Below are 27,534 nucleotides of genomic sequence, written 5' to 3' on the forward strand. Positions count from 1 at the left end.
TCCGCGGGCGGGACTACTTCTCTAAAAAACTTCTAAAGTTGTGACTTGTGTCGGCGGAGGGATCCGGGCGCTGCGCTCATTACCATGTGAATGGGAGTGTGTGGAGGGCGCAGCCGGGAGGAGGGGACTGGACGGGACCCTGCGGGCGTCTTGGTGGCTTTTGTCTTCTAGTAGAAGGGACTGAGCAGAATGGTGACAGGAAGCGTTGTCAGAGGTCTGGTGACAGGAAGCGCTGCCAGGGGACTACAAAGCCCAGCAGCGTGCAGGTCTTGATTGGTAGTTACATAACGTCAGATCATGCGGTGGTGAAGAGGAAATCATGGGGTGCAGAAGTTGCTGATACTTGTAGTTCTCCAGCAGTCAGGGCAGGGTGGGTGAGGGTGTGATCACTGGTACGGTCATCGTTCGGCGATCATTCTCGATCTCTACGACAAGCTGGATTCACACAGTGCGTTTTTTAAGGCCTTTTCCTTTAGATCGATAACGCTGCCACCAGATGTTACGTCTTAGTATAGAGAACGCTTCATTATGGTTCTGGGGGTCGGGGACGTTTTTTTCATAGACTTCTCAGTAGGACTTGAAAAACGCCATAAAAAAGACGTAATATTTAAGCGCTGGCGTTTTTCATGCATTTAAACGCCAGACAGGATCCCTGTGTGAATGAGGCTGTAACGTGGCGGACCAAGCATGAGCGTTCAGCCTGAGCGGGGACCCCCGGCCACGCACCACCCTCCGCAGCAGTACATCACACCCATTCAGGGTAATAGAGGGGGTCAGGACTGGGGGGGCTCTCTCCATATGCCCCATTACGGTACATAGAAAGGAATTGTCCAAAAGTCATGTGACTTGTCAGGAGAACTAGTGTGAATTACACCCTGTGAATACAACCATCTGCCAAGTGCAGCGCTGCATCCCCTCCCCCTCTGCGTCACTGGGGGGGTCATTTTGGTGAATCCCCCCTGCAGTAATGAATGGGAGTCCAGACAATGTGACGTGGAGCCACCATAACCCCAGGCTGCTGCTCAGGGTAAACGTTAGGACACGAGGCTTCAGAATGTCGTATTTCCGAGTCCTGCTCACACAGCTGAGGGTTCGTTACAAAGCGTTGCTTTATCTGGTAATCCAAGTTACGAGGAATTACTTACTAATGAACCCCCCAAAACTCAGGAAAAACATAATGGCCCAAATTGACTGCGCTGTGTAGTAGTTATAAGGCGTAAACTTAGACCAGGCAGCACAAACCGCGCCAAACTTATCACCGTGCCGCTGGCTGGTTGTGTATGTACTGCTCACGCTCTGCATTATGGAGATGTAGTGCTCACACTGGGTACTCAATAATAAAATATAGAAGATGGTATTTCCCATAATACGATACACCAGAATGCAGAGTATTGCGGTGTGCCTATCATCATAGAATTGTGAATGCAGCTCTGGATGTGACTGGAGTATAAAACATGATGTAGTACAAGACCCGTCAACAACGGATGTACAAAGTTACTCCTCTTTATAGGATACTACATGATGGATGCTGGGGGTGGGATTGCTCCGATATTACATACCCCGCTGCCGTCCATGTATGCCCCCGCCCCTGTAATTTAGGACATTTAATTTGCTTATAGATGATGGAAATAGAGGAGACTGGGCGAGTCGGGCTTCACTAGTCTCCAGGTATTTTGCAGAGCTGCTATGGTTTTCTGGCACCGCTGGTACCACCCTCACTTTGCGGCACCCACATGCCACAGGGTGATATCAGACTGATAATGTGTTTATCCACAGGATGAAGTGAGGTCTGAGGGGAATTCTCAAGTTTAAAACAAGTTATTTGAAGTGAAAATAAGTAACTTAATGATTGGAAATCCCCCGACAGACTGAGGGTGGCATTACCCTGCCCGTCACTACAAATGCATGGCACTGATGGGGGATTTACAGCATTATTAAAAAAAAGCCTTCCCCAGGCCGTGCCAGTATCAGGTACCCGGCCGCTACAGGAAGCTGCACCCCACACCTGGAGGAGATCTGGTTTAGGCCACATTCACACAGCAGGATTTTGGATCAGTTTTTGGAAGCCAGAACCAGCGGTGGGTCTTACACAGAGAAGAAGTACAGTGGAAGATTTCTACGTCTCTTATATCTTGGATGCGCTCCTAGTTTTGGCTTAAAAAATACTGATGCAATACGCCGTCGTGTGAATGTGGCCTTACAGTGTAGATTTCCATAATCACTACAAAATCAACACGATTTTATGCCGACTTTACCAAAATAGTGGCAAAAAAGACAAACTAGCTTATTACTAATAATCAGTCCTGAGCTTTCTACTAATAATCAGTCCTGAGCTTTCTACTAATAATCAGTCCTGAGCTTTCTACTAATAATCAGTCCTGAGCTTTTTACTAATAATCAGACCTGAGCTTTCTACTAATAATCAGTCCTGAGCTTTCTACTAATAATCAGACCTGAGCTTTTTACTAATAATCAGACCTGAGCTTTCTACTAATAATCAGTCCTGAGCTTTCTACTAATAATCAGACCTGAGCTTTTTACTAATAATCAGACCTGAGCTTTCTACTAATAATCAGTCCTGAGCTTTCTACTAATAATCAGACCTGAGCTTTCTACTAATAATCAGACCTGAGCTTTCTACTAATAATCAGACCTGAGCTTTTTACTAATAATCAGACCTGAGCTTTCTACTAATAATCAGTCCTGAGCTTTCTACTAATAATCAGTCCTGAGCTTTTTACTAATAATCAGACCTGAGCTTTCTACTAATAATCAGACCTGAGCTTTCTACTAATAATCAGTCCTGAGCTTTTTACTAATAATCAGACCTGAGCTTTTTACTAATAATCAGTCCTGAGCTTTCTACTAATAATCAGACCTGAGCTTTCTACTAATAATCAGTCCTGAGCTTTTTACTAATAATCAGACCTGAGCTTTTTACTAATAATCAGTCCTGAGCTTTCTACTAATAATCAGACCTGAGCTTTCTACTAATAATCAGTCCTGAGCTTTTTACTAATAATCAGACCTGAGCTTTTTACTAATAATCAGTCCTGAGCTTTCTACTAATAATCAGATCTGAGCTTTCTACTAATAAACAGTCCTGAGCTTTCTACTAATAATCAGACCTGAGCTTTTTACTAATAATCAGACCTGAGCTTTCTACTAATAATCAGTCCTGAGCTTTCTACTAATAATCAGTCCTGAGCTTTCTACTAATAATCAGTCCTGAGCTTTTTACTAATAATCAGACCTGAGCTTTCTACTAATAATCAGTCCTGAGCTTTTTACTAATAATCAGATCTGAGCTTTCTACTAATAATCAGTCCTGAGCTTTCTACTAATAATCAGTCCTGAGCTTATTACTAATAATCAGTCCTGAGCTTTTTACTAATAATCAGACCTGAGCTTTCTACTAATAATCAGTCCTGAGCTTTTTACTAATAATCAGACCTGAGCTTTCTACTAATAATCAGTCCTGAGCTTTCTACTAATAATCAGTCCTGAGCTTTCTACTAATAATCAGACCTGAGCTTTTTACTAATAATCAGACCTGAGCTTTCTACTAATAATCAGTCCTGAGCTTTCTACTAATAATCAGTCCTGAGCTTTCTACTAATAATCAGTCCTGAGCTTTCTACTAATAATCAGACCTGAGCTTTTTACTAATAATCAGTCCTGAGCTTTTTACTAATAATCAGTCCTGAGCTTTCTACTAATAATCAGTCCTGAGCTTTCTACTAATAATCAGTCCTGAGCTTTCTACTAATAATCAGACCTGAGCTTTCTACTAATAATCAGACCTGAGCTTTCTACTAATAATCAGTCCTGAGCTTTCTACTAATAATCAGACCTGAGCTTTTTACTAATAATCAGTCCTGAGCTTTCTACTAATAATCAGACCTGAGCTTTCTACTAATAATCAGATCTGAGCTTTCTACTAATAATCAGTCCTGAGCTTTCTACTAATAATCAGTCCTGAGCTTTCTACTAATAATCAGTCCTGAGCTTTTTACTAATAATCAGACCTGAGCTTTTTACTAATAATCAGACCTGAGCTTTCTACTAATAATCAGTCCTGAGCTTTCTACTAATAATCAGTCCTGAGCTTTCTACTAATAATCAGACCTGAGCTTTTTACTAATAATCAGACCTGAGCTTTCTACTAATAATCAGTCCTGAGCTTTCTACTAATAATCAGTCCTGAGCTTTCTACTAATAATCAGTCCTGAGCTTTCTACTAATAATCAGACCTGAGCTTTTTACTAATAATCAGACCTGAGCTTTCTACTAATAATCAGTCCTGAGCTTTCTACTAATAATCAGTCCTGAGCTTTCTACTAATAATCAGTCCTGAGCTTTCTACTAATAATCAGACCTGAGCTTTCTACTAATAATCAGTCCTGAGCTTTCTACTAATAATCAGTCCTGAGCTTTCTACTAATAATCAGTCCTGAGCTTTCTACTAATAATCAGTCCTGAGCTTATTACTAATAATCAGTCCTGAGCTTTCTACTAATAATCAGTCCTGAGCTTTTTACTAATAATCAGTCCTGAGCTTTCTACTAATAATCAGTCCTGAGCTTTTTACTAATAATCAGTCCTGAGCTTTCTACTAATAATCAGATCTGAGCTTTTTACTAATAATCAGTCCTGAGCTTTCTACTAATAATCAGTCCTGAGCTTTCTACTAATAATCAGTCCTGAGCTTTTTACTAATAATCAGACCTGAGCTTTCTACTAATAAACAGTCCTGAGCTTTCTACTAATAATCAGTCCTGAGCTTTCTACTAATAAACAGTCCTGAGCTTTCTACTAATAATCAGTCCTGAGCTTTTTACTAATAATCAGACCTGAGCTTTCTACTAATAATCAGTCCTGAGCTTTTTACTAATAATCAGACCTGAGCTTTCTACTAATAATCAGTCCTGAGCTTTCTACTAATAATCAGTCCTGAGCTTTCTACTAATAATCAGACCTGAGCTTTTTACTAATAATCAGACCTGAGCTTTCTACTAATAATCAGTCCTGAGCTTTCTACTAATAAACAGTCCTGAGCTTTCTACTAATAATCAGTCCTGAGCTTTCTAGTAATAATCAGACCTGAGCTTTTTACTAATAATCAGACCTGAGCTTTCTACTAATAATCAGACCTGAGCTTTCTACTAATAATCAGTCCTGAGCTTTCTACTAATAATCAGACCTGAGCTTTCTACTAATAATCAGTCCTGAGCTTTCTACTAATAATCAGTCCTGAGCTTTCTACTAATAATCAGTCCTGAGCTTTCTACTAATAATCAGACCTGAGCTTTTTACTAATAATCAGACCTGAGCTTTCTACTAATAATCAGACCTGAGCTTTCTACTAATAATCAGTCCTGAGCTTTCTACTAATAATCAGACCTGAGCTTTCTACTAATAATCAGTCCTGAGCTTTCTACTAATAATCAGACCTGAGCTTTTTACTAATAATCAGACCTGAGCTTTCTACTAATAATCAGTCCTGAGCTTTTTACTAATAATCAGACCTGAGCTTTTTACTAATAATCAGTCCTGAGCTTTTTACTAATAATCAGTCCTGAGCTTTTTACTAATAATCAGACCTGAGCTTTTTACTAATAATCAGTCCTGAGCTTTCTACTAATAATCAGTCCTGAGCTTTTTACTAATAATCAGTCCTGAGCTTTCTACTAATAATCAGATCTGAGCTTTTTACTAATAATCAGTCCTGAGCTTTTTACTAATAATCAGTCCTGAGCTTTCTACTAATAATCAGTCCTGAGCTTTTTACTAATAATCAGACCTGAGCTTTCTACTAATAAACAGTCCTGAGCTTTCTACTAATAATCAGTCCTGAGCTTTCTACTAATAAACAGTCCTGAGCTTTCTACTAATAATCAGTCCTGAGCTTTTTACTAATAATCAGACCTGAGCTTTCTACTAATAATCAGTCCTGAGCTTTTTACTAATAATCAGACCTGAGCTTTCTACTAATAATCAGTCCTGAGCTTTCTACTAATAAACAGTCCTGAGCTTTCTACTAATAATCAGTCCTGAGCTTTCTACTAATAATCAGACCTGAGCTTTTTACTAATAATCAGACCTGAGCTTTCTACTAATAATCAGTCCTGAGCTTTCTACTAATAAACAGTCCTGAGCTTTCTACTAATAATCAGTCCTGAGCTTTCTACTAATAATCAGACCTGAGCTTTTTACTAATAATCAGACCTGAGCTTTCTACTAATAATCAGACCTGAGCTTTCTACTAATAATCAGTCCTGAGCTTTCTACTAATAATCAGACCTGAGCTTTTTACTAATAATCAGACCTGAGCTTTCTACTAATAATCAGACCTGAGCTTTCTACTAATAATCAGTTCTGAGCTTTCTACTAATAATCAGACCTGAGCTTTCTACTAATAATCAGTCCTGAGCTTTCTACTAATAATCAGTCCTGAGCTTTCTACTAATAATCAGTCCTGAGCTTTCTACTAATAATCAGTTCTGAGCTTTCTACTAATAATCAGACCTGAGCTTTCTACTAATAATCAGTCCTGAGCTTTCTACTAATAATCAGTCCTGAGCTTTCTACTAATAATCAGACCTGAGCTTTTTACTAATAATCAGACCTGAGCTTTCTACTAATAATCAGTCCTGAGCTTTCTACTAATAATCAGTCCTGAGCTTTTTACTAATAATCAGATCTGAGCTTTCTACTAATAATCAGACCTGAGCTTTCTACTAATAATCAGTCCTGAGCTTTCTACTAATAATCAGTCCTGAGCTTTTTACTAATAATCAGTCCTGAGCTTTCTACTAATAATCAGTCCTGAGCTTTTTACTAATAATCAGATCTGAGCTTTTTACTAATAATCAGATCTGAGCTTTTTACTAATAATCAGATCTGAGCTTTTTACTAATAATCAGACCTGAGCTTTCTACTAATAATCAGATCTGAGCTTTTTACTAATAATCAGATCTGAGCTTTCTACTAATAATCAGTCCTGAGCTTTCTACTAATAATCAGTGCTGAGCTTTCTACTAATAATCAGTCCTGAGCTTTCTACTAATAATCAGTCCTGAGCTTTCTACTAATAATCAGACCTGAGCTTTTTACTAATAATCAGACCTGAGCTTTCTACTAATAATCATTCCTGAGCTTTCTACTAATAATCAGTACTGAGCTTTCTACTAATAATCAGATCTGAGCTTTCTACTAATAATCAGATCTGAGCTTTTTACTAATAATCAGTCCTGAGCTTTCTACTAATAATCAGTCCTGAGCTTTCTACTAATAATCAGACCTGAGCTTTCTACTAATAATCAGATCTGAGCTTTCTACTAATAATCAGTCCTGAGCTTTCTACTAATAATCAGTCCTGAGCTTTCTACTAATAATCAGTTCTGAGCTTTCTACTAATAATCAGTCCTGAGCTTTCTACTAATAATCAGTTCTGAGCTTTCTACTAATAATCAGTCCTGAGCTTTCTACTAATAATCAGTCCTGAGCTTTTTACTAATAATCAGTCCTGAGCTTTCTACTAATAATCAGATCTGAGCTTTTTACTAATAATCAGTCCTGAGCTTTCTACTAATAATCAGTCCTGAGCTTTCTACTAATAATCAGTCCTGAGCTTTCTACTAATAATCAGACCTGAGCTTTCTACTAATAATCAGATCTGAGCTTTTTACTAATAATCAGATCTGAGCTTTTTTACTAATAATCAGTCCTGAGCTTTTTACTAATAATCAGACCTGAGCTTTCTACTAATAATCAGACCTGAGCTTTCTACTAATAATCAGTCCTGAGCTTTTTACTAATAATCAGTCCTGAGCTTTTTACTAATAATCAGACCTGAGCTTTTTACTAATAATCAGTCCTGAGCTTTCTACTAATAATCAGTCCTGAGCTTTTTACTAATAATCAGATCTGAGCTTTCTACTAATAATCAGACCTGAGCTTTTTACTAATAATCAGATCTGAGCTTTTTACTAATAATCAGTCCTGAGCTTTCTACTAATAATCAGATCTGAGCTTTTTACTAATAATCAGACCTGAGCTTTTTACTAATAATCAGACCTGAGCTTTTTACTAATAATCAGACCTGAGCTTTCTACTAATAATCAGTCCTGAGCTTTTTACTAATAATCAGTCCTGAGCTTTCTACTAATAATCAGTCCTGAGCTTTCTACTAATAATCAGTCCTGAGCTTTCTACTAATAATCAGTCCTGAGCTTTCTACTAATAATCAGATCTGAGCTTTCTACTAATAATCAGATCTGAGCTTTCTACTAATAATCAGTCCTGAGCTTTCTACTAATAATCAGACCTGAGCTTTTTACTAATAATCAGACCTGAGCTTTTTACTAATAATCAGTCCTGAGCTTTCTACTAATAATCAGATCTGAGCTTTTTACTAATAATCAGACCTGAGCTTTTTACTAATAATCAGACCTGAGCTTTTTACTAATAATCAGACCTGAGCTTTCTACTAATAATCAGTCCTGAGCTTTTTACTAATAATCAGTCCTGAGCTTTCTACTAATAATCAGTCCTGAGCTTTCTACTAATAATCAGTCCTGAGCTTTCTACTAATAATCAGTCCTGAGCTTTCTACTAATAATCAGATCTGAGCTTTCTACTAATAATCAGATCTGAGCTTTCTACTAATAATCAGTCCTGAGCTTTCTACTAATAATCAGACCTGAGCTTTTTACTAATAATCAGACCTGAGCTTTTTACTAATAATCAGACCTGAGCTTTCTACTAATAATCAGATCTGAGCTTTTTACTAATAATCAGACCTGAGCTTTTAACTAATAATCAGACCTGAGCTTTTTACTAATAATCAGACCTGAGCTTTTTACTAATAATCAGATCTGAGCTTTCTACTAATAATCAGACCTGAGCTTTCTACTAATAATCAGTCCTGAGCTTTCTACTAATAATCAGTCCTGAGCTTTTTACTAATAATCAGTCCTGAGCTTTTTACTAATAATCAGACCTGAGCTTTTTACTAATAATCAGATCTGAGCTTTCTACTAATAATCAGACCTGAGCTTTCTACTAATAATCAGACCTGAGCTTTCTACTAATAATCAGTCCTGAGCTTTTTACTAATAATCAGTCCTGAGCTTTTTACTAATAATCAGACCTGAGCTTTTTACTAATAATCAGACCTGAGCTTTCTACTAATAATCAGTCCTGAGCTTTTTACTAATAATCAGACCTGAGCTTTTTACTAATAATCAGACCTGAGCTTTCTACTAATAATCAGACCTGAGCTTTTTACTAATAATCAGACCTGAGCTTTCTACTAATAATCAGTCCTGAGCTTTTTACTAATAATCAGTCCTGAGCTTTCTACTAATAATCAGTCCTGAGCTTTCTACTAATAATCAGTCCTGAGCTTTCTACTAATAATCAGTCCTGAGCTTTCTACTAATAATCAGTCCTGAGCTTTCTACTAATAATCAGTCCTGAGCTTTCTACTAATAATCAGATCTGAGCTTTCTACTAATAATCAGATCTGAGCTTTCTACTAATAATCAGTCCTGAGCTTTCTACTAATAATCAGACCTGAGCTTTTTACTAATAATCAGACCTGAGCTTTCTACTAATAATCAGTCCTGAGCTTTCTACTAATAATCAGACCTGAGCTTTCTACTAATAATCAGTCCTGAGCTTTTTACTAATAATCAGATCTGAGCTTTTTACTAATAATCAGACCTGAGCTTTCTACTAATAATAAGTCCTGAGCTTTCTACTAATAATCAGACCTGAGCTTTCTACTAATAATCAGACCTGAGCTTTCTACTAATAATCAGTCCTGAGCTTTCTACTAATAATCAGTCCTGAGCTTTCTACTAATAATCAGTCCTGAGCTTTCTACTAATAATCAGTCCTGAGCTTTCTACTAATAATCAGTCCTGAGCTTTCTACTAATAATCAGTCCTGAGCTTTCTACTAATAATCAGACCTGAGCTTTCTACTAATAATCAGTCCTGAGCTTTTTACTAATAATCAGTCCTGAGCTTTTTACTAATAATCAGACCTGAGCTTTTTACTAATAATCAGACCTGAGCTTTCTACTAATAATCAGTCCTGAGCTTTTTACTAATAATCAGACCTGAGCTTTTTACTAATAATCAGACCTGAGCTTTCTACTAATAATCAGACCTGAGCTTTTTACTAATAATCAGACCTGAGCTTTCTACTAATAATCAGTCCTGAGCTTTTTACTAATAATCAGTCCTGAGCTTTCTACTAATAATCAGTCCTGAGCTTTCTACTAATAATCAGTCCTGAGCTTTCTACTAATAATCAGTCCTGAGCTTTCTACTAATAATCAGTCCTGAGCTTTCTACTAATAATCAGTCCTGAGCTTTCTACTAATAATCAGATCTGAGCTTTCTACTAATAATCAGATCTGAGCTTTCTACTAATAATCAGTCCTGAGCTTTCTACTAATAATCAGACCTGAGCTTTTTACTAATAATCAGACCTGAGCTTTCTACTAATAATCAGTCCTGAGCTTTCTACTAATAATCAGACCTGAGCTTTCTACTAATAATCAGTCCTGAGCTTTTTACTAATAATCAGATCTGAGCTTTTTACTAATAATCAGACCTGAGCTTTCTACTAATAATAAGTCCTGAGCTTTCTACTAATAATCAGACCTGAGCTTTCTACTAATAATCAGACCTGAGCTTTCTACTAATAATCAGTCCTGAGCTTTCTACTAATAATCAGTCCTGAGCTTTCTACTAATAATCAGTCCTGAGCTTTCTACTAATAATCAGACCTGAGCTTTCTACTAATAATCAGTCCTGAGCTTTTTACTAATAATCAGTCCTGAGCTTTCTACTAATAATCAGTCCTGAGCTTTCTACTAATAATCAGTCCTGAGCTTTCTACTAATAATCAGTCCTGAGCTTTCTACTAATAATCAGTCCTGAGCTTTCTACTAATAATCAGTCCTGAGCTTTCTACTAATAATCAGATCTGAGCTTTCTACTAATAATCAGTCCTGAGCTTTCTACTAATAATCAGTCCTGAGCTTTCTACTAATAATCAGATCTGAGCTTTCTACTAATAATCAGTCCTGAGCTTTCTACTAATAATCAGTCCTGAGCTTTCTACTAATAATCAGACCTGAGCTTTCTACTAATAATCAGTCCTGAGCTTTTTACTAATAATCAGTCCTGAGCTTTCTACTAATAATCAGTCCTGAGCTTTTTACTAATAATCAGACCTGAGCTTTCTACTAATAATCAGTCCTGAGCTTTTTACTAATAATCAGTCCTGAGCTTTTTACTAATAATCAGTCCTGAGCTTTCTACTAATAATCAGTCCTGAGCTTTCTACTAATAATCAGACCTGAGCTTTCTACTAATAATCAGTCCTGAGCTTTCTACTAATAATCAGTCCTGAGCTTTTTACTAATAATCAGTCCTGAGCTTTCTACTAATAATCAGTCCTGAGCTTTCTACTAATAATCAGTCCTGAGCTTTCTACTAATAATCAGTCCTGAGCTTTCTACTAATAATCAGACCTGAGCTTTTTACTAATAATCAGTCCTGAGCTTTCTACTAATAATCAGTCCTGAGCTTTCTACTAATAATCAGTCCTGAGCTTTTTACTAATAATCAGATTTGAGCTTTCTACTAATAATCAGATCTGAGCTTTCTACTAATAATCAGTACTGAGCTTTCTACTAATAATCAGACCTGAGCTTTCTACTAATAATCAGTCCTGAGCTTTTTACTAATAATCAGACCTGAGCTTTCTACTAATAATCAGACCTGAGCTTTTTACTAATAATCAGTCCTGAGCTTTTTACTAATAATCAGTCCTGAGCTTTCTACTAATAATCAGACCTGAGCTTTCTACTAATAATCAGACCTGAGCTTTTTACTAATAATCAGTCCTGAGCTTTCTACTAATAATCAGTCCTGAGCTTTCTACTAATAATCAGTCCTGAGCTTTCTACTAATAATCAGACCTGAGCTTTCTACTAATAATCAGACCTGAGCTTTTTACTAATAATCAGATCTGAGCTTTCTAGTAATAATCAGTCCTGAGCTTTCTACTAATAATCAGTCCTGAGCTTTTTACTAATAATCAGACCTGAGCTTTCTACTAATAATCAGTCCTGAGCTTTCTACTAATAATCAGTCCTGAGCTTTTTACTAATAATCAGTCCTGAGCTTTTTACTAATAATCAGATCTGAGCTTTTTACTAATAATCAGTCCTGAGCTTTTTACTAATAATCAGATCTGAGCTTTTTACTAATAATCAGATCTGAGCTTTCTACTAATAATCAGTCCTGAGCTTTTTACTAATAATCAGTCCTGAGCTTTTTACTAATAATCAGACCTGAGCTTTTTACTAATAATCAGATCTGAGCTTTTTACTAATAATCAGTCCTGAGCTTTCTACTAATAATCAGTCCTGAGCTTTCTACTAATAATCAGTCCTGAGCTTTTTACTAATAATCAGTCCTGAGCTTTCTACTAATAATCAGTCCTGAGCTTTCTACTAATAATCAGTCCTGAGCTTTCTACTAATAATCAGTCCTGAGCTTTCTACTAATAATCAGTCCTGAGCTTTCTACTAATAATCAGTCCTGAGCTTTCTACTAATAATCAGATCTGAGCTTTCTACTAATAATCAGATCTGAGCTTTATACTAATAATCAGTCCTGAGCTTTTTACTAATAATCAGTCCTGAGCTTTTTACTAATAATCAGTCCTGAGCTTTTTACTAATAATCAGTCCTGAGTTTTTTTTTACTAATAATCAGACCTGAGCTTTCTACTAATAATCAGATCTGAGCTTTATACTAATAATCAGTCCTGAGCTTTTTACTAATAATCAGTCCTGAGCTTTTTACTAATAATCAGTCCTGAGCTTTTTTTTTACTAATAACCAGCTCAGTTCTAAGTTTCTTTGCTGTTTTGAACATTCTTGGCCTAGCGAACATGTGACTTGGGAGTGCATATTAAGTTATTTCCGTCTCCCGTCTGTCACAAGTTTGTGCATTTGCTCAATTACATTCCTAATAACTTCAGTCTGATCTTTTTCAGTGAGTTTAGGGCTGTTTTTTTTGTACACAGAGTCTTAGCCAATGACAGGACTAGAGAGTTTGGAGGAAAACATGTGCAGCGTCTTCAATCTGGAATAATCCGCATCGTTCTACCTGCAACTTTTTAAAAGAAAACATCCCGCTCGATTCATAACACGCTAATGACACAAAGCACGATCCCAGCTCCCGGAGATGATCTGCCCAGACATGTCCCCTTCACTCTACACACAGAGCAGTCATGGGAGACGACAGCTGCCTCGCACCGCACCGGATACGCCTCTTTACAGCTGCCTCACACCGCACCGGATACGCCTCTTTACAGCTGCCTCACACCGCACCGGATCGCCTCTTTACAGCTGCCTCACACCGCACCGGATCGCCTCTTTACAGCTGCCTCGCACCGCACCGGATCGCCTCTTTACAGCTGCCTCGCACCGCACCGGATCGCCTCTTTACAGCTGCCTCACACCGCACCGGATCGCCTCTTTACAGCTGCAGAAAACCGTAAAAGTACCATTTTAAAATGGCAGAATTGCATAAACAACAACTCCGTCATAATCATCGATCATCGTTCCCTTCTGATAATAAGGTCGTGGGTGGCAGGGACCTCCTGTCACTAATAGTGCGGTCACCTGTAAGGGCCCATTCACACGAACGTGGATAACGTCCGTACGTTGCGCATGCAAATAATGTGCAGCACACGGATCAATTGATTTCAATGGGGCCGTTTACACATGCGTGAGTTTCCTATGGGCCAATGCACACGACCGTGCACTGCCTGGATCACAAAATAGAATAGGACATGTCATTGTACGGATCACAACTGCGGTCCGTGCTCATTGAAGTGAGTGCACATCTTGTGTGTGCACGGTCCGTGATCGCGGACGGCCCATGGATGACACTCCTCGCTCCATTCGTGCCATAATCACGGACCGTGCCTGTGGTCGAGAGCATGAGGCCTTAGTGAGGGTCAAGGCTTAATCCCCCAGACATGAAAAGGCCATTGGTAATATCTCCGGACTGCTCTTTTATACATCCCTATTCCTGCGGTGTACCGGGTGTGGTTGGTGGTGAGGCTGTGTGGCATCTTGGGTGGCCACGGCTGTCATTTATTATGGACGCTGCATGTAATAATCCCCGGCCTCTTGGCAGATGCATCCCAGGAGTACAGAGGGGACCCAAGCCTGAGAAATGCGACCACCCTGCACATTGTACGCTGCGTTTTTGTAACAAAAACAAAAAAGATAAGCGCGGCATTGTTTTTACGTGCGCAGACGGGACGATTCTGTATCGCTGCGTAAACATTACACCCGTATGAACAGACTTTGCACATCTGCCAAATGTTGTTCTTTCGCCTTCCAGAGATCAGCTCTGCTGTATATTCCCCTCCACGCAGAACACAGGCTTTTTTGGCGCAATCCCGACTGTATAGAGTGTTGGCGTGGGAATGTTGACTTAGCCGAACAGTTGCCTTGGGCAGAGTCTAAGCTGGAGTTTGTATTAGTGAGGAATATTTCTCTATTCTTGGAATAATCCCCCGCAGGTCTGTGTGGGGAGAACAGAGAAGCAGATGATTTTAGTGGTCCCCGCGCCGCTCCAGAGACTGTAATTACCGCCCATTACCATTAGACCTCATGCACACTGCTCTGTCCTGCAGCGCATGCAGCTTTCTACTACAGAAGTGCAGGGTCTCTGTGGGTGCCATACAATGCTCGGCCGGGGAAAATACCTCCATATATACAGAGTCCGATGGAGAACGCCATGATTATTCTTTGAAATGTGTCAGAAAGAACCGCGGTATGCAGCTCTATGGCAAATTCTCTTACAACTCTGTATAAAAAAAAATACAGCCGTGTGCAGGGGCCGCGAGGGAGGTCAGGACAGGATCGTACCGATCCATGTCCTGCTGCCCATATTACCGGCAATAGGGTGGGCGTTGGGGTGGTAGATTCAGCAGGTGCAGAATGGTCTACCACGTGGGTGAATATTTCCAGTACGTCTCCGCATTAGTTTGATACTCTGCACAAATTTACGTCACATGCACACGATGCGTATTACGTGCGGTTTTGCCATGTGGACATCCCCAGAATACAGGACCAGCAAAGTAAACGTGGCTCCAAGCAATGTCATCTACACGTTGCAGAATTTTCCCGCACATAAATTGACCTGCGGTGCGGATTTTAAATATGAAAAACGAACACTAAATTCTACAGCATAAAATCCTGAGTTGATCAGCGATTTTGATGCAGATTTTTTCCATATCAAATTCTGCAACGTGTGCATGACGCCTGGAGAGAGTCGCTTCATTAGTAGATTCAGCGGATTGTGAACCCTCACTTGTAAATGATGGGGGTTGCAGGCAGAGCTTTGTTATTCCCTTACCACCCCTCCAATGCACATATTTCTTTTTCACACCAGCAACAACTGGTGAACATTTCCATCGCTACCGTCATCGAACTTATGATGCCGCTTTCTAACGCACATGTGATTGGGTCAGCATATGTACTATGATAGAAAAAGTTGGACGAGTAACGTTGTTTTATACATTTAGACTTTGTTATTAATGTAACTATAGCTGCTGCTTTTACTCTCACCTTATCGGTGTCAGTCCTCACTTTTCTACTTGCATTATATTCAGAAAGCAGAAGTCTCCGGATGAAGAAAGATCCAGGTCTCACAATGTGCTCTGCATGGACTTGTGGGGAGATAAAGAAAAAATTGAGCAAGATGATTACATGATATTAAATACCACCCAGTAAAAATGCTACGATTGCAATAGTCTATGGGCCTCCTGGGAAAGACCATTAAAAAATGCAAGTGGAAGGAAACCCATAAAAAGCATTTTATTTCTGAGCGACGGTCCGTGTATTCTGCAGGGAAGACGCACTTGGGTTTTGTGTAAACAGAGGAATGAGCTGCAGGGCGGAGGGACCGCAGATTTCTGCCGACATCATCACTCACAGCACAGGGTCATGAGGTAGCACCAAACATGGACAAAACCATCCAGGAAACCTCAGGAACAGTCCAAGATTAGCAGGGAGCAGAGACCCCGACTGATCGGCCTCAGTGCTACACCAGGCGGCCTAATCTGGGCTCCTGTTTCCCATGGGAAAAAATACCTTCCTAGGGAAAGTAATGCCTGTGCAGAGTTTGCGGGTGACTGTACGAGATAAAGCCTGGAAGATACAAGTCACTAATATTATTAATGTGAGGAGGCGTTATCTGTGACCCGTGACACTGACATTAAGAGAAAGGCGAGGAATCTTCTATACATATAACTTTACAGGTCTTATATAAAATTCATCTCTATAAGCAGCAGTCGCTGTAAACATACATGACATTACTTACCAGCAGAATAGTGAGTGCAGCTCTGGAGTATAATACAGGATATAACTCAGGATCAGTACAGGATAAGTAATGTATGTACACAGTGACTCCACCAGCAGAATAGTGAGTGCAGCTCTGGAGTATAATACAGGATAAAACTGAGGATCAGTACAGGATAAGTAATGTAATGTATGTACACAGTGACTCAACCAGCAGAATAGTGAGTGCAGCTCTGGAGTATAATACAGGATATAACTCAGGATCACTACAGGATAAGTAATGTAATGTATGTACACAGTGACTCCACCAGCAGAATAGTGAGTGCAGCTCTGGAGTATAATACAGGATATAACTCAGGATCAGTACAGGATAAGTAATGTATGTACACAGTGACTCCACCAGCAGAATAGTGAGTGCAGCTCTGGAGTATAATACAGGATAAAACTGAGGATCAGTACAGGATAAGTAATGTAATGTATGTACACAGTGACTCAACCAGCAGAATAGTGAGTGCAGCTCTGGAGTATAATACAGGATATAACTCAGGATCACTACAGGATAAGTAATGTAATGTATGTACACAGTGACTCCACCAGCAGAATAGTGAGTGCAGCTCTGGAGTATAATACAGGATATAACTCAGGATCACTACAGGATAAGTAATGTAATGTATGTACACAGTGACTCCACCAGCAGAATAGTGAATGCAGCTCTGGAGTATAATACAGGATGTAACTCAGGATCAGTACAGGATAAGTAATGTAATGTATGTACACAGTGACTCAACCAGCAGAATAGTGAGTGCAGCTCTGGAGTATAATACAGGATGTAACTCAGGATCACTACAGGATAAGTAATGTAATGTATGTACACAGTGACTCCACCAGCAGAATAGTGAGTGCAGCTCTGGAGTATAATACAGGATGTAACTCAGGATCAGTACAGGATAAGTAATGTAATGTATGTACACAGTGACTCCACCAGCAGAATAGTGAGTACAGCTCTGGAGTATAATACAGGATATAACTCAGGATCAGTACAGGATAAGTAATGTAATGTATGTACACAGAGACTCAACGAGCAGAATAGTGAGTGCAGCTCTGGAGTATAATACAGGATATAACTCAGGATCAGTACAGGATCAGTAATGTAATGTATGTACATAGTGACCCCACCAGCAGAATAGTGAGTGCAGCTCTGGAGTATAATACAGGATATAACTCAGTCCAATTACAGGAGAAGTAATGTAAGCTATGTGTAGTTGGGGGAATCCAGTGACCAACATCATTCAGTCACAGCTTGATGTGTGCAGGACAAGCTGTCACATAAGAAAATCCTTAAAACATGTAATGAATAATATAAAGTCACTCAGAAACCCTTGAGGCTCTTGTCCCAGAGAAGGACACATCTGCAGTTCTATATATGGATCAGTGATTCCTTGGCAGGAGCAGCAGGAAACATTGAGGAAGCATTGGAAGTAAAAGCGGTTATATTCATTTTTGTGAAGGGCAGAAAAAAAGATTTCCGTAAATGTGAAGGAATTGCTCAGAGACAAAACTGAATATACCAAAATTATCTTGGAAACGCAGTTTACATTACATTATAGAACCCTAGTAACAGGTGTCATGTGACACTAGTGACATCACTGCTCTATTGATGCATCATACAGGAGTGACATCACTGCTCTGCAGATGTAATATCACACTGGTGTGACATCACTGCTATATTGATATATCAGACAGGAGTGACATCCCCGCTATACTGATAAAATATCACACAGGAGTGACATCAGTGATATACCGATATATTACACAGGAGTGACATCACTGATTAACAAATCTAATATCACACAGGAGTGACATCACAGCTCTACATATATAATATCACACAGGAGTGACATCACCGCTCTACATATATAATATCACACAGGAGTGACATCACTGCTCTACATATATAATATCACAAGGGAGTGACATTGCTGCTATACTGAGATAATATTACACAGGCGTGACATCACTGATATACTGATATATTACACAGGAGTGACATCCCTGCTCTATTGTTATATCACACAAAAGTGACATCACTGCTCTACAATTATAATTGCAGAGCAGTGATAATTATAATATCACACAGGAGTGACATCACTGATCTACAAATATAATATCACACAGGTGTGACATCTCAGCTCCATTGATGTATCACACAGGAATGACATCACTGCTCTGCAGAAGTAATATCACACTGGTGTGACATCACTGCTATATTGATATATCAGACAGGAGTGACATCCCCGCTATACTGATATAATATCACACAGGAGTGACATCACTGCTCTACTGATATAATATCACACAGGAGTGACATCACTGATATATTACACAGGAGTGACATCACTGATCAACAAATCTAATATCACACAGGAGTGACATCACCGCTCTACTGATATAATATCACACAGAAGTGACATCACTGCTCTACATATATAATATCACAAGGGAGTGACATTGCTGCTATACTGATATAAAATCACACAGGCGTGACATCACTGATATATTACACAGATATACTGATATATTACACAGGAGTGACATCACTGCTCTATTGTTATATCACACAAAAGTGACATCACTGCTCTACAATTATAATATCACACAGCATTGACATCACTGATCTACAAATATAATATCACACTGGCGTGACATCACTGCTGTACAATTATAATATCACACAGGAGTGACATCACTGATCTACAAATATAATAATCACACAGGTGTGACATCTCTGCTTTATTGATGTATCACACGGGAGTGACATCACTGCTCTGCAGATGTAATATCACACTGGTGTGACATCACAGCTATATTGATATAATATCATACAGGAGTGACATCACTGCTCTACAAATATATCACAAGGGAGTGACATTGCTGCTATACTGATATATCACACAGGCGTGACATTGCTGCTATACTGATATATCACACAGGCGTGACATTGCTGCTATACTGATATATCACACAGGCGTGACATCACTGATATATTACACAGATATACTGATATATTACACAGGAGTGACATCACTGATCTACAAATATAATATCACACAGAAGTGACATCACTGCTCTATTGATATATGACAGGTGTGACATCACTGCTATACTGAAATATTCTCACAGGAGTGACATCACGGCTCTATATATAAAATGACATGTGTGACATCACTGCTTTAGGCTACATTTACACAAGCGCAGTGTGTTGCTTTATGCATCAGTGTGTTTTGCGAGTGGCATGCGTTTTTCACGCACTCGCAAAGCACATTTTTTATTTTTTTCGATTTAATTGACGCGCAAATTCCGCACCGCACATGGATGTGCATCTGTGTGCGGTGCGTGGTTTTCATGCACCCAATGACTTTAATGGGCGAGTAGGTGCGTGAAAACGCACCAATATAGGACATGCAGTGAGTTTCACGCAGCAGATTCTCGCTGTGTGAAAACGCACGCATGTGTGAATGGCTTCATTGAAATCCATGGGTCCGTGTGCGGTGCGTGATTTCCATGCGCAGCACACGGACGTTATTCACGCTAGTGTGAATGGGCCCTTATTGATATATCACACAGGAGTGACATCACTGCTCTGCAAATATATCCGACAGGAGTGACATCACTGCTCTACAAATATATTAATCACACAGGAGTGACATCACTGCTCTGCATATATATTATCACACAGGAGTGCCATCACTGCCCTGCTGATGACATATGAGTGACATCACTGCTCTACAAATATAATATCACAGGAGTGACATCACTGCTCTGCAGATATATTATCACACAGGAGTGACATCACTGCTCCGATGATATATTATCACACAGGAGTGACATCACTGCTCTGCAGATATATTATCACACAGGAGTGACATCACTGCTCCGATATATTATCACACAGGAGTGACATCACTGCTCTGCAGATATATTATCACACAGGAGTGACATCACTGCTCTGCAGATTTATTATCACACAGGAGTGACATCACTGCTCTGCAGATATATTATCACACAGGAGTGACATCACTGCTCTGCAGATTTATTATCACACAGGAGTGACATCACTGCTCTGCAGATATATTATCACACAGGAGTGACATCACTGCTCTGTAGATATATTATCACACAGGAGTGACATCACTGCTCTGCAGATATATTATCACACAGGAGTGACATCACTGCTCTGTAGATATATTATCACACAGGAGTGACATCACTGCTCTGCAGATATATTATCACACAGGAGTGACATCCCTGCTCTGCAGATATATTATCACACAGGAGTGACATCACTGCTCCGATGATATATTATCACACAGGAGTGACATCACTGCTCTGCAGATATATTATCACACAGGAGTGACATCACTGCTCTGCAGATATATTATCACACAGGAGTGACATCACTGCTCTGCAGATTTATTATCACACAGGAGTGACATCACTGCTCTGCAGATATATTATCACACAGGAGTGACATCACTGCTCTGCAGATTTATTATCACACAGGAGTGACATCACTGCTCTGCAGATATATTATCACACAGGAGTGACATCACTGCTCTGTAGATATATTATCACACAGGAGTGACATCACTGCTCTGCAGATATATTATCACACAGGAGTGACATCACTGCTCTGTAGATATATTATCACACAGGAGTGACATCACTGCTCTGCAGATATATTATCACACAGGAGTGACATCCCTGCTCTGCAGATATATTATCACACAGGAGTGACATCACTGCTCCGATGATATATTATCACACAGGAGTGACATCACTGCTCTGCAGATATATTATCACACAGGAGTGACATCACTGCTCTGCAGATATATTATCACACAGGAGTGACATCACTGCTCTGCAGATTTATTATCACACAGGAGTGACATCACTGCTCTGCAGATATATTATCACACAGGAGTGACATCACTGCTCTGCAGATATATTATCACACAGGAGTGACATCACTGCTCTGCAGATATATTATCACACAGGAGTGACATCACTGCTCTGCAGATATATTATCACACAGGAGTGACATCACTGCTCCGATGATATATTATCACACAGGAGTGACATCACTGCTCTGCAGATATATTATCACACAGGAGTGACATCCCTGCTCTGCAGATATATTATCACACAGGAGTGACATCACTGCTCTGCAGATATATTATCACACAGGAGTGACATCACTGCTCCGATATATTATCACACAGGAGTGACATCACTGCTCTGCAGATATATTATCACACAGGAGTGACATCCCTGCTCTGTAGATATATTATCACACAGGAGTGACATCACTGCTCTGTAGATATATTATCACACAGGAGTGACATCACTGCTCTGTAGATATATTATCACACAGGAGTGACATCACTGCTCTGTAGATATATTATCACACAGGAGTGACATCACTGCTCTGTAGATATATTATCACACAGGAGTGACATCACTGCTCTGCAGATATATTATCACACAGGAGTGACATCACTGCTCTGTAGATATATTATCACACAGGAGTGACATCACTGCTCTGCAGATATATTATCACACAGGAGTGACATCACTGCTCTGTAGATATATTATCACACAGGAGTGACATCACTGCTCTGCAGATATATTATCACACAGGAGTGACATCACTGCTCTGTAGATATATTATCACACAGGAGTGACATCACTGCTCTGTAGATATATTATCACACAGGAGTGACATCACTGCTCTGTAGATATATTATCACACAGGAGTGACATCACTGCTCTGTAGATATATTATCACACAGGAGTGACATCACTGCTCTGCAGATATATTATCACACAGGAGTGACATCACAGCTCTGCAGATATATTATCACACAGGAGTGACATCACTGCTCTGCAGATATATTATCACACAGGAGTGACATCACTGCTCTGTAGATATATTATCACACAGGAGTGACATCACTGCTCTGTAGATATATTATCACACAGGAGTGACATCCCTGCTCTGGAGATATATTATCACACAGGAGTGACATCACTGCTCTGCAGATATATTATCACACAGGAGTGACATCACATTTGTGTTTAGGTTTCACTCAATAGTTCGCCAAACCCTTAGTCAATTGTTTCAGCTGACTAAACTGTGTGATCGGGGTAATGGTCTAATGTTAATAACTGAAGGATTGTGAGGGGTCCTGGCAGTGAGATCCACAGTGATTAACTGGTCACAAAAGGGGCAACCCCTGGAAAAAGATAAGGAGAAGTCAAAATGTAACCCCTATATAAAGCAAAGTATAATATCATTTGGGTATGTTCACACGGCCAAATTTCAGACGTATATGAGGCGTATTATGCCTCGTTTTACGTCTGAAAATACGGCTCCAATACGTCGGCAAACATCTGCCCATTCATTTGAATGGGTTTGCCGACGTACTGTGCAGACGACCTGTAATTTACGCGTCGTCGTTTGACAGCTGTCAAACGACGACGCGTAAAAATACAGCCTCGTCAAAAGAAGTGCAGGACACTTATATACATTATATGCAGGACACTTATATACATTATATGCAGGACACTTATATACAGGACACTTATATACATTATATGCAGGACACTTATATACATTATATGCGGGACACTTATATACAGGACACTTATATACATTATATGCAGGACACTTATATACAGGACACTTATATACATTATATGCGGGACACTTATATACAGGACACTTATATACAGGACACTTATATACAGGACACTTATATACATTATATGCAGGACACTTATATACAGGACACTTATATACATTATATGCAGGACACTTATATACAGGACACTTATATACATTATATGCAGGACACTTATATACAGGACACTTATATACATTATATGCGGGACACTTATATACAGGACACTTATATACAGGACACTTATATACAGGACACTTATATACATTATATGCGGGACACTTATATACAGGACACTTATATACATTATATGCAGGACACTTATATACAGGACACTTATATACATTATATGCAGGACACTTATATACAGGACACTTATATACATTATATGCAGGACACTTATATACAGGACACTTATATACATTATATGCAGGACACTTATATACAGGACACTTATATACAGGACACTTATATACAGGACACTTATATACATTATATACAGGACACTTATATACAGGACACTTATATACATTATATGCAGGACACTTATATACAGGACACTTATATACATTATATGCAGGACACTTATATACAGGACACTTATATACATTATATGCAGGACACTTATATACAGGACACTTATATACATTATATGCAGGACACTTATATACAGGACACTTATATACATTATATGCAGGACACTTATATACAGGACACTTATATACATTATATGCAGGACACTTATATACAGGACACTTATATACATTATATGCAGGACACTTATATACAGGACACTTATATACATTATATGCAGGACACTTATATACAGGACACTTATATACATTATATGCAGGACACTTATATACAGGACACTTATATACATTATGTGCAGGACACTTATATACAGGACACTTATATACATTATATGCAGGACACTTATATACAGGACACTTATATACATTATATGCAGGACACTTATATACATTATATACAGGACACTTATATACATTATATGCAGGACACTTATATACATTATATACAGGACACTTATATACATTATATGCAGGACACTTATATACATTATATGCAGGACACTTATATACATTATATGCAGGACACTTCTTTGGACGTTTTTGGAGCTGTTTTCTCATAGACTCCAATGAAAACAGCTCCAAAAATGGACGTAAAAAACGCCGCGAAAAATGCGAGTTGGTAAAAAAACGTCTGAAAAGCAGGGTCTGTTTTCCCTTGAAAACAGCTCTGGATTTTCAGACGTTTTTGTTGACTACGTGTGAACATACCCTAAATGTTTCAATTTCTCATCATTTTCAACATCTCTGCTTTAATGAGCGGTGTTCCTGTCTCAGTTGGATATAATCAGAACGGGGTTTCCTCAATTCACTTACAGCAAGAAGAGATCTTAAAATTACAACAAAATATAGGGAAAGCTAGAGAACTTTGAATAAAACAAGGATTAAGACTGAACTAATAAAAAAAAGTGTCCAATTGTAATAATTATTTGTAATATTTGTAGCGCTCTCGGTTATACCGGATGAAGCGCGGGACCCAGTACTGGTGACGCAGGCATCAGGCCAACAACAGCTCCGTCCTTTACCTCCCTTCGGTAAATGAGATCAGTCAATGAGGTAGAGGCCACATCACACCTCAATCACGACTGCGGGGCGTAGATCACAGACGCAGTGTTGTTACGGATTCTAATCATTGGGTCGAATATATATCATAGATTAATTTTAGCATCACTGTGCCGTCCCACAATCCTCTGCTCTGATATACTGTGCCCTATCTGGGAGCAGCCTATAGCTCTGTTCATCCTAATCTGCCTGGTTCATGAATAGAATGCCAGATCTCCAGTTAGACTGACACATTCTGTATGTGGCCCCATTCACATCACCTTTTTAGTGTACGTTTAATGTACAGGGTGGGCCATTTATATGGATACACCTAAATAAAATGGGAATGGTTGGTGATATTAACTTCCTGTTTGCGGCACATTAGTATATGGGAGGGGGGAAACTTTTCAAGCTGGGTGTTGACCATGGCGGCCATTTTGAAGTCGGCCATTTTGTATCCAACTTTAGTTTTGTCAATGGGAAGAGGGTCATGTGACACATCAAACTTATCGAGAATTTCACAAGAAAAACAATGGTGTGCTTGGTTTTAACGTTACTTTATTCTTTCATGAGTTATTTATGTCATTATGGGTGTCAGGTCCGAGCATTCCTAGATGAACAGTTTCCTGGAAAGTTGGTCGTCGTGGGCCAGTTAAATGGCCCCCTAGGTCTCCCGATCTGACCCCCTTAGACTTTTATCTTTGGGGTCATCTGAAGGCAATTGTCTATGCTGTGAAGATACGAGATACTGGAAGCCTGTGCTAGCATTTCTTCTGCGGTGTTGCTATCAGTGTGTGAAGAATGGGAGAAGAGGGCGGCATTGACAATCCAACACAATGGGCAGCACTTTGAACACATTTTATAAGTGGTCAGAAACTTGTAAATAACTCATGAAAGAATAAAGTAACGGTAAAACCAAGCACACCATTGTTTTTCTTGTGAAATTCTCGATAAGTTTGATGTGTCACATGATCCTCTTCCCATTGACAAAACTAAAGTTGGATACAAAATGGCCGACTTCAAAATGGCCGCCATGGTCAACACCCAGCTTGAAAAGTTTCCCCCCTCCCATATACTAATGTGCCACAAACAGGAAGTTAATATCACCAACCATTCCCATTTTATTTAGGTGTATCCATATAAATGGCCCACCCTGTATATAGAGGCCATTCTGCAAAAAAGAGCTTACCACGCGTATAATACAGAAGCCTATGGGCGATAGATGCCACGGTATGCCGATACAGTGTCATCCGGCAGAGGTGTAGATCAGTCCATACACCCGATGTATACCTCCAACGTACAGGAAACGTAGCGCTGAATAGACCGGACTCCGGAGCGGCTGAACAGGAGATCACGAGGCTCACACACGACTATGAGGAGAGATTTCCATTTGCAGAACAGTTTTCTTATTTTAGGGAAATTGTATATAAATGAAGTGACGCAATTAATCTAATGTCTCCATCACAGGACGGTCCATCCCCTCCCCCGTCACGGCCGCGCTGCGTCACAGTAACATAAACATTATTGTTGGAGATGGGGCCGGAGATTTGTAAAAACACAAAGTGACAGAAAAAGCAGAAAACGTCCAATAAAAATGTTTACTCAAATCTGTGTGGAAATTGTCTAGACGTCCGGACCGCTACTGGACGTCCTGATCCCGCTCCTTCCATTACTGGGATAAGCGGCATCGAGCAGCCGCTGTCATCTTATTTGTGGTGATGGGAAGCAGAGAGGACGCTGGAGCCGTGGGACTGGGGGAAGGGCACGAGGAGGAAACCTGGGGTAACAACTCTACGACCAATGCCCAAGATTAATGACATCCGCCATCCCAAGAACAACAACAGGGAAATTAGGCAAGAAACAGCCATTTAACAATTGAAATTCCTGAGGGGGGGGGGGGGGGAAGGGGTCCGAGATGAAAAGTCCCTTAAAAAACAAACAAAGCCTTCTGACCAGTGACGGATGACATGGATACAGGAATATTCTCTTACGTCACCAGCAGAGCGGCTGATTCCACGCATGACTTTGAGGGAAGATTCACCACTTTATCTCCACATCACTTCATTCTCCGCTTGTTAACATCTTCCCATCATTCATCCAGGCTCAGGCGCTGTTCACACTTGTGTCGTGACAGAACCCCCGACTCTTCTGCATCTGTTGTATGAAGGAAAAGGGGGGGGGGGGGGTGTCGTCCGGGATTGTCGCAGCGTCTGTCTGACGGAATAAGTAATAAGAGCCTGACGCAAATCTCAACCGAGCCTAAAACACGCAGATTAAAGACACCCGACATGTCGCGTCGTTGTACGTCCTCCCGGGGGCCGCTACGTGCCACTAGACTTAGATACACAGGGTAAGCAGACTATCTCACAAGGCTGGATTAGATACAGCGGCTCAGCAGACGGTATCACACATGATAGGATTAGATACACGGCTCAGCAGACAGTATCACACATGATAGGATTAGATACAGCGGCTCAGCAGACAGTATCACACATGATGGGATTAGATACACAGTTCAGCAGACAGAATCACACATGATGGGATTAGATACACGGCTCAGCAGACAGTATCACACATGACAGGATTAGATACACGGCTCAGCAGACAGTATCACACATGATGGGATTAGATACACGGCTCAGCAGAAAGTATCACACTTAAGATTAGATACGGCGACTCAGCCAACAGTATAACACAATAGGATTGGATAGTGGTTCAGCACAGTTTCATATATAATTGACCTAGACACA

General features: G+C 39.7%; 1 long non-coding RNA gene across 1 annotated transcript in view; it reads right to left on the reverse strand.

Annotated features, from left to right (window-relative positions):
- Positions 1 to 13,119: 13,119 nt before the first annotated feature.
- Positions 13,120 to 27,534, reverse strand: part of LOC142658996 (uncharacterized) — a 70,829-nt gene continuing 56,414 nt past the window's right edge. The window contains exons 3-4 of the long non-coding RNA XR_012850238.1: positions 15,682 to 15,782; positions 13,120 to 13,579 (exon numbers count right to left, since the gene is read on the reverse strand). This is a non-coding gene — a long non-coding RNA (uncharacterized LOC142658996). The remainder of the gene's footprint in view (positions 13,580 to 15,681; positions 15,783 to 27,534) is intronic.

Source organism: Rhinoderma darwinii, chromosome 8, assembly GCF_050947455.1.
Source record: "Rhinoderma darwinii isolate aRhiDar2 chromosome 8, aRhiDar2.hap1, whole genome shotgun sequence".
Lineage (NCBI taxonomy): Eukaryota > Metazoa > Chordata > Amphibia > Anura > Rhinodermatidae > Rhinoderma > Rhinoderma darwinii.